Here is a 10,091-nt window from a genome sequence, read left to right on the forward strand (position 1 = left end):
TCTAGACATGAGGCAGACGACGGAGACTGTGGCGGAGATCACCGCCAAGTTCCGGGAGAGGGCTTTATTGGTGCCCCAGTATGCTGGTGACGAGGACATGAGGAGGACTCGTTATCATGATATGCTACGAGCTGACATCCGGGAGCATGTTAGCTTTTCGGCTTGCCCTACCTTGGACTCTATGATTGCCAGGGTAAGGGAGAGGGAGATAGATTTGGAGCACATCTGGAAACGGAAGGCAGAAGAGGGTCAGTCAGGAGGGGCTTTGGGGAAGAAGCCCAAGGGATTTGATGCGGGGACGAAAGGCCAACAGGGACGGGGACGCTGCAGGAAATGCGGCAAGACGCACGAGGGAGCGTGCCGGTTGGGATCATCAGGCTGCTACAAGTGCGGCAAGTCTGGGCACTTTAGCAGGGATTGCACTGCTCCGGCAGCAGTTATTCAGACATCGGAGTTGTTGTGTTTCCACTGCAACCAGAGGGGCCACAAGAAGGCCAATTGCCCCCAGTTGACAGTTTCAGCGCCGGTGAAGGCGCCAACTCCAGCGACCCTGCGGATCACGGATGGCCGGCAGGGCAAGGCAGAGGCTCCAGTAGTGAGGAGCCGAGCATTTCAGCTGACTACCGAGGAGGCACGCGCCGCACCCGATGTGGTGACGGGTATGATTCTTTCCCTCTATTTTATTTTTTTATGATGTATTGATATTGATGTGTGCTCCGTATGTATATGTATGCATTAGGATCGTTCCATGTGAACGGCATCCCAGTTCAGGTGTTATTCGATTCGGGTGCATCCCGATCATTTGTTTTCCTTGCGCTTAGCAAGAAGTTTCATGAGATTTCGAGCGAGTTAGATTGCCCTTTAGAGGTAGAGATTGCTGATGATCGATCGGTGCGAGCATCGATGGTGTTTCGAGATTGCGTGTTGCGTTTGTTTGAGGAGCGCTACTTGGTAGACTTGGTTCCCATTCCGTTGCGTGGGAACAAGGTGATTATAGGCATGGATTGGCTGAGTCCCAATGGGGCGGTGATAGATTGCGCACAGCAGCTAGTGCGGGTCAGGACCCCAAGCGGGGGAGAGTTAGTGATTCATGGCGAGAGGCCGCAGTGTGGACCCGCAGTATGTTCGGCGGCGAGGGCAAGACGCTACCTTCAGCAGGGATGCGCAGGATATGTCGCGTACGTGATGGATACCCGGGAGGCGGGCAAGGCGACAGTGAGTGAGGTTCCGGTGGTACGAGATTTCGCAGATGTTTTTCCAGAGGAGCTTCCTGGGATACCTCCGGAGCGACAGGTTGAGTTTAGGATTGACCTCGTTCCTGGTGCGGCTCCGATAGCCAAGGCACCGTATCGGTTGGCTCCTCCCGAGATGCAGGAGTTGTCTACGCAGCTGCAGGAGCTGCTAGACAAGGGATTTATTCGTCCGAGTAGTTCGCCCTGGGGAGCCCCGATTCTGTTTGTGAAGAAGAAGGACGGGTCGCATCGGATGTGTATAGATTACCGGGAGCTGAACAAGGTAACGGTGAAGAACCGTTACCCACTCCCGAGGATTGATGACCTCTTTGACTAGCTTCAGGGAGCCTCTTGGTTCTCCAAGATTGATTTGCGTTCGGGTTATCATCAGATGAGGGTCAGGGAGGAGGATACGCAGAAGACCGCGTTTCGGACGCGCTATGACCATTATGAGTTTTTGGTGATGCCGTTTGGGCTCACCAATGCTCCTGCCGCGTTCATGGACCTCATGAACCGCGTATGCAGACCGATGCCGGATCGGTCTGTGATAGTCTTTATTGATGACATCTTGGTTTATTCCAAGACTCGGGAGGAACATGAGGAGCATCTGAGAGAGGTGTTGGAGACCCTGAGGAGGGAGAGCTTGTATGCCAAGTTCTCCAAGTGTGAGTTTTGGTTGCGCGAGGCACAATTTCTTGGACACCTCGTCAACCAGAACGGGATTCTGGTCGATCCGGCCAAGGTCGAGGCCGTGATGAGATGGGAGGTTCCGAAGTCTCCATCTGAGATTCAGAGTTTCCTGGGATTGGCAGGCTACTATCGGAGATTTATCCAGGATTTCTCCAAGATAGCCGTGCCCCTGACGCGGCTGACGAAGAAAGCCGTGGTCTTTCGGTGGGGACCCGAGCAGCAGGCTGCATTTGAGACGCTGAGACAGAGGCTGTGCGAGGCGCCGATCTTAGCCCTGCCAGAGGGCGTAGAGGATTTTGTGGTTTACTGCGACGCGTCCATTTCTGGGTTGGGCGCGGTACTGATGCAGAGGGGGCATGTCATTGCCTACGCTTCGAGGCAGCTCAAGCCTCACGAGGCGAACTACCCGACGCACGATTTGGAGTTGGGGGCGGTGGTTTTTGCCCTCAAGATTTGGCGGCATTACCTCTACGGGGTTCGATGTACCATCTACACGGACCACAAGAGTTTGAGGTACCTCATGGATCAGCCGAATCTGAACATGAGGCAGCGTCGATGGTTGGACGTGGTGAAGGATTATGATTGTGAGATCCTTTACCACCCGGGGAAGGACAATGTGGTGGCCGATGCGCTTAGCCGCAAGGCGGCGCCGATCAGGGACGTTTGCATGAGGATGACCGTGGTAACTCCCCTATTGGAGCATATTCGGGAGGCCCAACAGGAGGCTATCAAGGAGGAGCATCTGAAGAGCGAGCGTGTGGTGGGTCAGGTTTCCTCCTTTGATTATGATAGCCGGGGACTATTGACACTGCACCGTAGGGTGTGGGTGTCGTATCACGGAGGCGTGCGCCAAATTTTGATGGAGGAGGCGCACAAGTCCCGATTCTCTATTCATCCCGGGGCGACGAAGATGTATAGGGATCTTCGTTTAGCCTATTGGTGGCCCTGCATGAAGCGGGATGTGGCATGGTACGTCGAGCGATGTTTGACCTGCGGGAAGGTCAAGGCCGAACATCAGAGACCGCATGGCAAGATGCAGCCGTTGAATATTCCACTGTGGAAATGGGAAGATATCACGATGGATTTTATCACGAAACTTCCCAGGACCGCGCCTGGAGTGGATTCGATTTGGGTCATTGTGGATCGGTTGACCAAGAGTGCTCACTTTATCCCGATTCAGGAGAGCATATCGGCCGAGAAATTGGCCGACATCTATATCAGGGAGATTGTGGCACGGCATGGGGTGCCAGTATCGGTGATCTCGGACAGGGATGTGCGTTTTACTTCCAGATTTTGGAAGAGATTACATGACGAGTTGGGCACTCGTCTGCATTTTAGCACTGCCTTTCACCCGCAGACGGATGGTCAGAGCGAGCGGACCATCCAGACTCTGGAGGATATGCTGCGGGCGTGCGTGCTAGACTTCGGTGGTAGCTGGGATACCTATCTTCCCCTGGCCGAGTTCTCCTACAACAACAGCTATCATGCGAGTATCGACCGCCCTCCCTTCAAGATGTTGTACGAACGGAGGTGCAGGACCCCGATATGCTGGGGTGAAGTTGGCCAGAGGGTCATGGGGAGCACCGAAGTGGTGCTCAAGACGACCGAGAGGATCCAACAGGTCCGGAGCAGGCTTCAGACTGCTCAGAATCGGCAGAAAAGTTATGCCGACAAGCGTCGATCTGACTTGGAGTTCCAAGTCGGGGATATGGTTCTCCTGAAGGTGTCGCCTTGGAAAGGCGTCATTCGATTCAGGAAGCGGGGCAAGTTGGGCCCGCGATTCATCGGACCGTTCAGGGTCGTAGCCCGGGTGGGCAAGGTGGCGTATAGGTTGGATCTGCCAGCTGAGCTTAGCCAGATCCACAACACTTTCCATGTTTCTCAGCTGCGAAAGTGCCTAGTGGACGATTCAGCAGTTGTGCCGTTAGAGGACATTCAGGTGGATGACAGCCTGAATTACATTGAGCGCCCAGTCACAATCCTCGACAGGAAGTCGAAGGATTTGAGGAACAAGAGGGTGGAATTAGTGAAGGTGCAATGGCAGCACCGCAAGGGTTCGGTATGGACTTGGGAGCCGGTGGACGAGATGATGGAGCATTACCCCGAGCTGTTTCAGGATCGAGCAGCAGACTTCAAGGACGAAGTCTATAATAAGTGGGGGAGATTTGTAGCACCTGGTTCCTGGTACGTAAATCTTATTTGAGTATTTCCCTTCTTTTAGCCTTGGACTCGGTGAGTCATAGGTCCGACTTGCCGAGTGGATGCGGGACCTGGGACAAGTTTAAGTTGGCGACTCAGCGAGTCCATATCCTGGACTCGGCGAGTCACAGCTGTTGGATGAAACCCTAAGTTTCAGGGGTTTGCACCCTATTTAAACGACTTAACTTCCCCAAGCCAGCCCCCATTCACCCTCAGAGCCCTGTATCTCTCTCTAGCCTTGCTTTCTTGTGAGTTTGAAGTGTTTTGTGGTGTTATTGAAGTTTCTTTGAAGGAAAAGAAGAGGGAATCAAGAAGAGGAGAAGGAGGCCAAGCATCTCTGTGTCATTCCAACGTTTACCCTAAGGTATAGCTCGTTTCCCCTCTGTTTTTTAAGCTTATAGCTCCATAAAAGTCCTTTTTGAGCAATTTCCAAGATTGTATATGCTTGAGGGTTTGTAATAAGTCGATTAGCCTCTAGATCTAGGCAAGATTGAGCTCCAGGAGCTCAGATCTGTTAGCTTTATGGCCCCATGTTGCTTGTTCACCCTAGATCTACCCTTTTGAGGCATTTTGAGCCCTAAAATCCATATTGGTGAATATCCACACATAAAGTAGGAAACTTTACGTGTGATTCGTGTCCTAGAAGTCCAGATCTGTGAATGGCATGGACTAGAATCGAGCAAAACTGTGTATTTAGTGGGTGCATGGCAACGACTCGGCGAGTCGTTCATGTGACTCGGCGAGTCTGTTCGCGAGTCTCCGAGTTTGTACCCTTTTCGTAGTGTCGAGTGAGCAGTGAGTCACGGGGTGTGACTCAGTGAATCGGAAGCTGAACTCATCTTTGGAGGAACTCGGCGAGTCAATGCCCTGACTCGGCGGGTTCAAGGCAATCTCCTTAGATCAAGAACAGACTCAGTGAGTTGTTCATACAACTCGGCGAGTCGCAACATAAGTGTTCTTCGGATGAAGATGGACTCGACGAGTTGTTCATACAACTCGGCGAGTCTTAGCATAAGTGTTCATCGGATGAAGATGAACTCGACGAGTTGTTCATACAACTCGGCAAGCAGGATGAAGGACTTGAATATCAGTTTAGAAGGAGAACTCGTCGAGTCATCGCCTAACTCGACGAGTAGAAACGGGACCCGGGACTATCGTTTGGATGGTGACTCGGCGAGTTGGAAAGCCAACTCAGCGAGTCGGGTCAACTGAAAGTTGACTCTGACTTTGACTTAGGGCATGGTCAGGGGTAAAATGGTCATTTTACCCAAAGGTTAGTGAGCAGTGTTTGATTGAGTATGTTGTGGGAATTGCAGCCGTAGGATTTCCGGAGCAGCAGCAGCAGCAGTAGGCAGCCAGTTCCCGATCAGATCAGCAGCTACTTCGAGGTGAGTTACCTTCCAATAGCGGTGGGTCTATGGCCACAATGCCAACCCACCAGTAGGAGTTATATGTAGATGTTTGTCTCTGTGATATTCATCTAGGGATTACTACTACCTGTGTTATGTTATGTGCTAGTATGATATGATGCTATGTGCTAGTGACAGTAGGGGGAGATAGTCCCCGAGGTACCCGGTCAGTAGGGCCGAATGGGTAGTTATACCCAGTCATGATAGCTAGATTATGATCTTACGATGCTTGTTATGTGGTAGTAGTAGAGGGAAGGAATAGTTTCCCAGTATCCGGTCGAGAGGACCGGAGGGGAACCCAGCACCCAAATATGCTAGGCAGTATCCGGTCGAGAGGACCGAAGGGGAAGCCAGCATCCATATATGCTAGGCAATGTCCGGCCGAGAGGGGCGAAGGGGTAGGTCGGGCACCCAGATATGCCTGACAATATATGTATGTTATGAGATTATATGGTATGTGGTACGGTGGGGGAACTCACTAAGCTTTGTGCTTACGGTTTTCAGTTTTGGTTTCAGGTACCTCCTCAGCTAGGGGAAAGGAGTCGGCGCGGTAGCAGCATGACACACACACACACACTCTGGTTTCCGCATTTACGAGCTTCACTGGGATTTGTACTCTGATATTTTGATTGGTTGTATGATTTGGCTTTTAGACATGGTTCACGTTGTGTTATGGTTGATCAAACAATGTTTTTAGTTATTAATATTTTATAAAGTAATGTTTTAAAACAAAATTTTTGGTCGCGAAAATTGGGTCGTTACATTTAATCCCACTTTGTTTAAGCATTCTGCTGATTAACGAAATTGTTTTGTTGGAGTCATTTGCCGGTCGGACTAGGTATCCATCTGTCTTTCTTTGTTCAAGAATCAGTGTAACTCCAATAAGAAATTTATAGGTATGAAGCAATAAATTTGTTCTAAAACATAGGTTTTGTTTTTGAAACTTATCTAATTTTGTTCGTTTGATTAACTGGCGTCCCCAACCTCTTTATCCTCCATCAAAATTATAGGGTAATTCACCTTACGAAGACAGCAACAACCGGATACTTCCGACATACCAACTACTGCTTAGAAACACCAGGTGCGCTATTGTATAAAGTTAATTATGATATATGTATGTATTTTTGCTGAGCAATTCCATTTTCTTTCCTTCATACAGATCAAATAAACCTAAGCTGAGCTATGATATTGTGCTTAAATACCAAGTCTGACTTCAGTTGACTAATGTTTGGTTGAATTTTATGCTTTAACAGTAGTTATTTCTCATAGTGCTGGTTGGAGTTTCTTAGCTTTGTTGTCATAATTATTTCTTACAGGAAATTTAGGTTGTAGAACTCGAGCTTTTATATAATTAAAGAGGAAGAATAGAGATTGGAGAAAAAAACAAAGAAAATAACAAAATAAAGGTATTTTTTTTTAACTATCAATGGTATTTCTTATCTGATGTCAATAATTGTTTCTTGAATTTGCAATTGTAGAAGAATATGAAGTTTTATTTACGTTACACATATCAGTTCCACTGGGCGCTGGTTCCATATTTTGACCATTAAAGAGTCAAACCAGATCTGTCATTATTTTCAATAAATTTTAATTTTTTTGTCATTTTCTTTTGATGTTTTACCCTAATTTCGAAAATAGGCCAACAAGGAGAATGGAGGAATCTATAGAAACAATTCTTCTCCACCTACTGCAGGTATAATTTTCTTCTATTGTTTGTAAATTTGAATAGCTTTTAACAATTTATGTAACACATTTCACTTTCTTTTGGGGTGTTTCAGAGATTGTTGAGAAGAAGAACCGAAGTTCGTTGAGACAAATAGGTTAAAACTTTCATCCAAGTTATAAACCAAATCACCAAATTCAGCAATGGAGGACGGAGAACTTAATTTCTCAACCCATGAAATGTTTCAAGCTGCAAACATCAGTAACACTCCCAGCCTTATTCAGCTAATCCCAAATTTTTTTAACTCGAGAGTGGAGTTGGAATTTTATACATTTTTGCACGCTTGCCATGGATATGAAACGTAACTGAACATGTACTAATGACTCAATAGTTAATTAATGACTCAATAGTTAAATCGAGAATTGAATTGCAGTTGCTAACATAATACTGGTAGAGTTTCAATTCTTGATAGATTACACTAATTTGCTTTTGCTTCGAGGTTGATGATAGTTTCAGTTGCTAAACATGTACTAATGACTCAATAGTTAATTAGTTTAGCAGCATCTGTTAAACAAGTAATCATTATCAGGTGTTTTTTTCGACTGATGTTTGATTCTGGAATTAAAAATTGTTTACTTTTCTTAAAATTTGTTGGTAAATACATTTGGGGAAGTTTAACTTTCACTGGAACACGAACCTACCATTTGTTTCTCAATTTCATAACTTTTCATGTTTTGGATCCTATTGATTTTAACGATTTGATTTTTTTTAAATACTTTTGTGTTTCATGTTAAACAGGTCAGCGAGTATGATTCAACAAATCGTATGGGTTTTTACTATTCTTTTATATCGGGTTTGATAAAAACTTAAAACTTTATTTTGTATCATTTTAGGTGTTGGAAATACGCCTTTACATAATGTTGCATATGGTGGATATATTGTTGTGTTTTTGTATCAATTAAATGTGTTTTTTTTTCTTAATGTTTTTAGCTAATATATTGTTGTGTTTTTGTTATGTTCTAGATTTTGATAGATAGGGGTGCAAGTTTAAGCGTTGAAAATGCTAATGGGTATGAGTTTTATGTACCGATTTTGTGTTTTTTTTATGAGTTTATGTTCGTCAATGTCCTTTTTAGTTATACGTTGTGGATCAAAGAACTCGGGTCAAAAAATGTGACAAACCATGGCTCATTAAATGATTAAGCATTAGTTTTAATCTTTGAAATTTAGTTATAATCTGATGCATATATTAATAATGTACTTGAAGCCGGTGGTGAAAATATTCTAAAGGTTACACCTCGAGAGTATAACCGGCTATCTCCTCCAAGAATGACCTCCGGTAAGCTCTCTTATTAACCGATTAGATGAAGGAAAATTTATATATTTATATACCACAATGCCCATAAATACTTATTTTTTTTGTTAAAAAAATTTAATTGAGGCATTTACTAATTTGCCCCTACATAAAATTTTATAATATCTGTGAGCAAATTGCCACTACAAACATTATTTTAAAATATAACTCTACATACATTTTGACCGTAATACAATTTGCTTTGTTAGTTTTAGAGAAAATAATTTTTTTTGAGTTTTTGACCATAATACAGTTTGCTCCTACATACAGATCGACTATAATGCAGTTTCTTGGGTTAAAAATTAGAGGACTTAAAAATGTGGCTAAATTTCCCCACACTATAGTTTTATTTGGTTACATAATTAATAATTATAATAAGAACGACCCAAATGCCCCTATTAACCGTTTTTCCTAACGTTTGCTAATAACATTTTTGATCAAAAATCACATACATACATTTGTTTTTGTTATAAGTTGACTGATTCAAACAGTTTTTGACGAAAATAGCCCTACTTATGCTATTTAATTATACCCCTACATACATTTTGACCATAATGCAATTTCTTGTGTAAAAATGTAGAATTTGAAAATTTTCGACAAAATTGACATAACTAGTATTTTTTTTCGTTATATATAATAATAATTTTAATAAGTATTGTCCTATCTACAGTGTGTCAATAATATAGTTTATTTGATTAAAATGCAGATGATGTCACAACTTTCTCTACATTCTACCCCTAAATATGAGAATAGAAAATGGGCTACATGCAAAAAATAGTGCTCTACTTTTTTTTTTCTCTTTATAGCTTATTTTTCTCATTATAACATTGTACTTTTGGTTTTTCTTATTATTTAATTCTTTACCAAAACACAAACTACATTTCTATTTGTTGCGTTTTTTTCATATTTAGATGGTAAATACACTAAATAGCAATGTACTACTCATTTAAATGTTTTTGTTTATGTTTTTTTGTTCAATTTCTTATTATTTATATTTTTACCCAAAACCATATCACATTTCCATTGGGTTCATGTGAAGTACAAAGAAAGATTGTCGGGCAAATCTATACGTGTGGAACCGAATCATGAAGAGTTGAACCGGATTCATCCAAATGCCCTTCATTCGGCTAATGGCAAGTGGGTTTTTGGTAGGTGGTGGATTTTGGCATATTTTAAAACAAAATACTAAAATAGCATTATAACATCCTACTTTCGTCACCCGCCAAACATCAACAAAATATTCGACCCGTGTGTTCAGTAAATTTGTTTGTTCTGAACCCCGCAGAGCGGGGTTTCCCACCTAGTTTAATCTTATTATTATCCTAGAATTTAAAATTAATTTAACGTTATTCTCTATTTCCTAAAAAAGGGTTGTTGTTTGCAATTTTTTTAATATTCTTGATATTTAATTTAATTAGAAGCAATTAAATTTCGTAAAGTTTTAATTCATGTTAAATAATTAAGGGCGTTCGTTTGGATGGATCGATTCGATCTGATCCAATTAAGTAAATCCAAATTGATTTTAGTTTTCAAAATAATGATCC

The 10,091-nt window shown here is 43.5% G+C and overlaps 1 long non-coding RNA gene across 7 annotated transcripts; it reads left to right on the forward strand.

The window, feature by feature from the left end:
• Positions 1 to 6,298: 6,298 nt before the first annotated feature.
• LOC111921041 (uncharacterized) lies at positions 6,299 to 9,887 on the forward strand. 7 transcript variants are annotated; one of them, XR_002860056.3, is made up of 8 exons: positions 6,304 to 6,426; positions 6,541 to 6,611; positions 6,690 to 6,936; positions 7,169 to 7,223; positions 7,309 to 7,454; positions 8,217 to 8,263; positions 8,461 to 8,532; positions 9,254 to 9,887. It is a non-coding gene; the product is annotated as an uncharacterized LOC111921041 (long non-coding RNA). The 7 variants fall into 7 exon arrangements; XR_002860058.3 differs by lacking the exons at positions 8,217 to 8,263; positions 8,461 to 8,532; positions 9,254 to 9,887 and having other exon boundaries at positions 6,690 to 6,761; positions 6,847 to 6,936; positions 7,309 to 7,638; XR_008224150.1 differs by lacking the exons at positions 8,217 to 8,263; positions 8,461 to 8,532; positions 9,254 to 9,887 and having other exon boundaries at positions 6,690 to 6,756; positions 6,847 to 6,936; positions 7,309 to 7,638.
• Positions 9,888 to 10,091: the final 204 nt, after the last annotated feature.

This window comes from Lactuca sativa, chromosome 5 (genome assembly GCF_002870075.4).
Source record: "Lactuca sativa cultivar Salinas chromosome 5, Lsat_Salinas_v11, whole genome shotgun sequence".
Taxonomy (NCBI): domain Eukaryota; kingdom Viridiplantae; phylum Streptophyta; class Magnoliopsida; order Asterales; family Asteraceae; genus Lactuca; species Lactuca sativa.